This window comes from Poecilia latipinna, unplaced genomic scaffold, assembly GCF_001443285.1.
Source record: "Poecilia latipinna isolate Pla-1442-1.1 unplaced genomic scaffold, P_latipinna-1.0 Scaffold20, whole genome shotgun sequence".
NCBI lineage: Eukaryota > Metazoa > Chordata > Actinopteri > Cyprinodontiformes > Poeciliidae > Poecilia > Poecilia latipinna.
In genome coordinates, this window is record NW_015112636.1 from 697,814 (window position 1) to 702,904 (window position 5,091).

The window sequence follows — 5,091 nt, forward strand, 5'->3', positions numbered from 1 at the left end:
TATATATATATATATAGTCCTGCACCAGAACTGATCTGATGGCTCATTGTTGCTCACATTTACCTGTTCCTTCAATTTCCAGTAGGTGGTGCTGTTTGACAAGTAATGTGCTTACTAATCAGCTCCTTGGCAGCAGAGAGGCACTACAGCAGATAATTTAACTCAGCTAATTAAAACTCAACAATAACTGGAGTGATTTAGACCTAAGATGACAGGCTGTAAATGCTGGATGCAAACACCGGTGCTTCCTTTTATATAATTATAGGTATCTGCAGCCAGTCATCACTAAACATGGAGATTTACAGCTTGCTATGCAGCTGAAACACACGCAGCCATAAACTCAAGAGAGAGCAGACGACTGCCGTCCCCACAGCACAACCGGTGAACACCGAAGGAGAAGAAAGAAAATCATTCCGCGGTGACCTTTGTGCATCGCTGCTTGTTCAAAACATATCCCATCATCCTCCCTCTGACACAAATTTCTGCCACTGCTTTTCCCTTTCATCTTCAGACGCAGCTTTTACTTCCGTCTCCGTGAGGGATGGAAAAAAGAAAAAAAAAAGAACTTATTGGCGGCGACACAGTCCCTCAATTGTCAGTGTGATCGATGTGTGCAGCCTGGATGTAGGCCACTGCATTAGTCGTGGAGGCTCTTAGCCGCTCACCGTGGATACACATCACTGCTCCCATCTTGTTGCCTCTGCGGTGTAATTGTTTTGTTATTGCAGCTCAGACCGAGTCTATTTAAATGTTCGCATTGCGCAGACAGCTTAATATGCATGACCTGGTAGGTTTGTTTAGTGTCACTGCGACTAGTAGGGACACTGTGGACCATAAACAACATGACCCAACTTATTAAAGTGGTTTATTAGCTTCTAACGTATGCATGTCTGCTTTATGGAACCCATCTCCTTTAAACTTCCAATAACTCAATAAGGCTCTCAGACCCAAAAGCATAAGCAAACTAAAGGCACATCTTGATTGAAGGAAACCTTTTAAAGGTAGCAGGACATATTTTTAGGAATCTTTTAACTCCCTCTACTTCCGCTGTAACGGCTAGAAGAAATTTTTTTTTGCAAAAACAAACAAAAAAAAAAGAACCCATGTAGGGAGGAAGCACTTTTTCATTTACCTTAAACTATAAGGTGGATATTTCACAAGTCAGACTGAAAGCATTTTGACTTCACTGATTTAAAAAAAAAAAAAGTAATTTTATCCATTGAAACGCGTCTGCAGCTTGTATCTTCTGTGATTTTTTGGCTGTGATACAGTTCACATCAATGAAGTCTGTTTTAAGCCATAAGTGGTAATTTTAGTTTTGAAGAAATGACATGATCTGTGCTTCTGTGTATTTAAGGTTTTTCTGTGTTCAGTTTCTGTCCTGTGAGTCTCTGTTTCGGCGTCTTCCCCGTTGATTGCTTCCCAGGTGTGTCTCATTCCTTGATTACCCTCCCTGTGTATTTAGTCCCACCTGTTGTCTGTGTTCCTCGTCAGATCCCTGCCATCACAGTTGAACTGTAAAGTCCTGTGTCGGTTTAGCTCTCTTATTCAGTCCTCAGTTTTTTGGTTGCTACCGGTAATTAGCTGTGTGCTAACTCTCTGCCGTGCCGCCTGTGTTGTACTGTGCTTGAGCTCTGTTAATTAAATCATCATCTGGGTCTCAGCGTTCGTTCTCACCACCACCAAAACACCCCATGACAACGCGTTTCAGAGTGTAACTGTTGTGAAATGCTCTCAAGTTGTACCTTCAAAAGTGACTTATTAGAAATAAACATGCTTGTCCGTGGAGTTTGCAGGGAAGTCATCTAAGTTTTAATGTATAAGTTCTGTACCAGAGGAACTGCTTTAAGATTTTATTGAAAATCACATTCATTAGGGAACATTAAGACCATTATGAGTTAAATTTAAGACCTGCACCTCCACAAAAATGTATGAATGTTGTCAAAGCCAAATGGTGATGCATTTGCACTTACCCATGATAGATGCAACAAAGCTAGCTAGCTAGCAAGGCTAGTTTAGCAGCTAGTTTCTGGTAGCGTCAACTTCTTCGAGTCACAACTCGGTGAAGAGGTCTGGATACGACTCAAACTTTTACCTGACAGAAAAATCCTGCAAGAAAAACAATTACATAGAATATGTAGCCAACTTATTTATTTAAAAATTTGATTTAGGACATTTTTAAGGCCTTAACTTTAGATACAGGAATGCAAGACTTTTTAAGGACAACCTGATTGGAACCAGGTGGAAACCTGAGGGGAGATCCCAATACTTGAAGACAAGATACATTTTCATAATGTTATAGTGATGTGATCAGTTATAATTTAATGTGACCAACATAGTTTTTTTTTTGTCTTATTGAACATGAACAGAAGTAGTTAAACGTTGGGCCCTCAGGACGTGACGGCAAGAGCAAACGATTAAGACGTCAGAGAAATAACAAAGCCTACACTCGCTACAAATGTAAAAAAAAACCTGTCTTATTTGTTTAATTTGAAAAATAAAATACATTTAAACCATTGAAAGAATCAGAAAATATTCTAAAAATCATTTCCAATACATATAACGTGCAAAAAAGTAAGAAAAAGAAAAATATGTCTTATTTATGTATTTGTTATAAATCAAAATTTAATTTTTCATTTAAAATGTTCAAAAAGCATTATACATTTTTAAAAAGTATATTTCTAATACATATAATGTGCAAAATAAAATTAAGAAAGGTGGTCCTATGAAAGCTTGTAAACCTCCTGATAAGAGTCTGCCCAAGGCCTCATCTGATTAATGGTCGGCCCTGCTTCAAAAGATGACAGCAGCTTGAAGCACCAATCACGATGAGCTCAAACTACTTTGGAAAATAAAACTTCTGCGTTCCTTTAAGAAGCAGCATGATGCTTTCTATTGATAGCGTATAATATCTCAGCAGAAGTCCTCCTCCTCCTCCTCTCTCCTCTGGTAGCTGGAGGCCAAAAGCCTGGGCTGCTACGCCAGGCCTAATAAATCCCCAGCTGAGAGTGGCGGCGGCAGCAGCAAGCCTGCATTCTTCAGGAGCCAGCACTTCCCTTAATCCGCCCCAGAGTTTGGAGCAACAGTTGGCCTTGCTGGCGGCGATGGGAGAGGAGAGGAGAGGAGAGGAGAGGAGGGGATTCCTTAGCGACAAGAGCGTGATGCGTTTGCAAAAACACCGGGAATGTTGGAATTGGACACGCTCAGACTCCTGCTCTCCCTTAAGTGGGCTTGTGTAAAAGATTCACAGGCTGATTTTGGCAGATGTGTTCGCTTTCTCCAGCGCCTTGTGCTAAACACAGAGACAATCAGAACGCATTACCCCACCTGCCACACTGGATTTTTTTTTTCATGATGTTTGACAGCTCTGTCCCCTCTGGTGTGTGTGTGTGTGTGTGTGTGTGTGTGTGTGTGTGTGTGTGTGTGTGTGTGTGTGTGTGTGTGTGTGTGTGTGTGTGTGTGTGTTGGAAAAAGCAAAACGATGAAAAAAAATAATAAAGAGGAAATGCCTTGCAGATGTGTGCAGTAATGTAGCCTCTTGTGTCAGCGAGGAGATTTTGTTGCTTATAAAACTGTTCTGTCTTATAAATGACTTTTAAAGGTTTCTTACGAAGTGTGGGACACCTTAAATCTATTTCCATCCCTATAAGTGCATCCCATTAGCTTACCGTCAGGCTCATTAACAGGCTGATGGGTGAGAGACCCTGGTCAATAAGCAGGGTTACGTGGAGATATACAGCTGACACAGCCGGTGGACTCTGTACAGCAGAGATCAGACCCCCGTGAATGAATCCCTCTCTCCTGGTCTCTGGTTTCAATTGATTGCTTTAATTTGGCCTGTAATGAGTAGGAGGCATCCTGCCTGCAATTAGTGCATGTGTACGTCTGAGTGCATGTGTAAGTGTGATTGTGTGTGTGTGTGTGTGTTCATGTGGGCTGTGCTTAATTACTGCAGTGGGTGGATGCAGTGTGGCCCGGCAAGATTCTGCAGGAATGGGAGGATCCAGCGCTGACACCTCCACCCACACTGAAGGGCTTAATGTACCTTTAATGTACCTTCCTGAATACAGGCAAGAATCTGGCATTTTCTTTAGCTTTTAATGCCATTAATCTTTGAAATTATGAGGCGAACCCTTTACAAGCGACTTGCTTTAAAGGAGAATTTGTGGCCCCTAAACTTTCTCGCTCTTTGTGTCACATTAAAAACACAAACTGCGTGCTATTTTGGAGACGTTACATGACAGACTAAAGGAAAGGAGAGCACAAAATTTTTGCTAACCCTGTGCATCACCCTGAATAAACCGTTATCACTGGAAAGCACGGTGAAGGCAGCATCATGCAATAGGGATGTGCTTTCTTCATTAGGGACAGGAAAGCCTCCAAGACTTAAGGATGGGGCTGTGACTCACATAGTATGACAGCGACACTGAACACACAACAAGATGTTCTATGGATTGTTTCAGATTAGACTATATTTATGAGCCAAGACATAAATTTTGCTGAAAAATTGTGGTAAGACTTGTAAATTGATGTTCGAACATCCTCTCCACCCGATCGGGCTAAGGTCTCTTAAAAAAAGAAAAGGCAACCATTTCAGTCTCTTGACGTAAGAAGCTGGTAGAGACACACACCAAAACACTTGGATCTCAATGAGACAATCGGTATAAACAAAGGTCAAATAAAAGATACAAATGACAGGTTTCTTGGTAATTCCCGGTCTTTTTGTTTGCGAGTCAACACTAAATGATTCTTTCATAAAACCTGTGTTTGTTTTCTTGCTTTCCAGGACGACTGACTGTTCAAACGAGCTACTTGTCTTTGTAGATTGGCGCAGCAGAAGCGCTCACCCAAACAACGAGAAATTCCCACAGTCGCTAACTCTAAATTACAACAACATGCTAAACTGCCTGGGATAAGAGCTGGGGATCTGAGGAGATCATGTCCTCTGCATAACAAACACCAAGAGCCATCCTCCTTCTGTCTCTCATTTGTCTATCCGTCTGTGCTCTTTATCTTTCAAAGAAATCTTGTTTGCGTCTCCTCTTGGAGGGCAGGAACGGGCCGCAGCTCCCTCAGGATGCGGTGAGGGTG

At 41.7% G+C, this 5,091-nt stretch overlaps 1 long non-coding RNA gene across 1 annotated transcript in view; it reads left to right on the forward strand.

Moving 5' to 3' along the window:
• The window catches only part of LOC106949345 (uncharacterized), a 6,364-nt gene extending 5,036 nt beyond the window's left edge, over window positions 1-1,328 (forward strand). Inside the window, exon 3 of the long non-coding RNA XR_001425357.1 lies at window positions 266-1,328. This is a non-coding gene — a long non-coding RNA (uncharacterized LOC106949345). The remainder of the gene's footprint in view (window positions 1-265) is intronic.
• The last annotated feature ends 3,763 nt before the right edge of the window (window positions 1,329-5,091 follow it).